Below are 1062 nucleotides of genomic sequence, written 5' to 3'. Positions count from 1 at the left end.
TCTGCTCTGGCGCCGCAGCACGTCATACACCGAGCCGTATGCGGAGCGAGAGACGCACAGTGTTAGATCACAAAGCGGAAGACACGGCGGTGCTCTGTTCGCGACGGGCGGCCGAGCTGGAACGGGGGCAGCTTTTTACATCAACAACAGCGTCTGCACATACATGGCACACACTCTCAGCTCTCACGCACGCCAACAGCTAGGCACAGAGCACGGCACACACTCTCAGCTCCCACGCACGCCAGCTGTGCCTACTTACACACGCCGGTCAGTACAGCCGTGACAGCAGAGTTCCACTGCCAATACGTAGAGCCTTGTGCATGCTGCAGGCCACTGCTAACACTTGCGCGGAACGCTTCGTGACCCGGCAAGTTTCGCCACGAGTGGACTGCCTCAGTCTCCTGCCGGCCGTGACATCAGTACCAGTATCCTCGTGCAGTTGATAGCGCGCAGGCAGCTCTGATTCCCAGCTCTCTCACGTTAGCCACCGGTTCGCCCGCAGCAGCAGCGCAGCAGCCCGCAGCGAGGAGACTCTGGAGGGCCGACGTGGCGCGCGGAACGTTACAACGGATTCGGGGACAATCTTTGCACGGAACGTTACAACGGATCCGATCTCCGCGATAACCTTTGCGGACACCCTTTGCGGGGGACGGACGACTTGAAATCGAGATAGGATGGGTCGGAGGGGGAGGGGGCGGGGGGGGGGGGGAGGAGAATGATGGCTGGGTCTACCCAAGTGACGTCTCCGTGAATCGTAACCGACCCGGGGGCCATCTGGCCCGCCAAATGTGCCCGATTTTCGCGGGCGAAAAGTCCGGGAAAGTAACGGAAAGATTTGCACTATTCACAACCTTGATTGATATTGAGTAGTAGGGGGGGGGGGAGCGTTTGACTGAACTTCACGTGGCCGGCCGGGGCACAATCATCGACTTGGGCTATTTTGCACCAGCGGGCCTCTCTAGTCCCGTCTGCCACCCTGATACCGAGGGCGGGGGGCACCCTTCGACTTGGGCTTTTATTTGGCCCCCGGAGGGCGGCGGCGGCGGGGGGGGTTCCTCGCCT

The sequence above is a fragment of the Emiliania huxleyi genome, assembly GCF_000372725.1.
Source record: "Emiliania huxleyi CCMP1516 chromosome Unknown EMIHUscaffold_202, whole genome shotgun sequence".
Lineage (NCBI taxonomy): Eukaryota > Haptophyta > Isochrysidales > Noelaerhabdaceae > Emiliania > Emiliania huxleyi.
Note: the sequence above shows the minus strand (reverse complement) of the source record.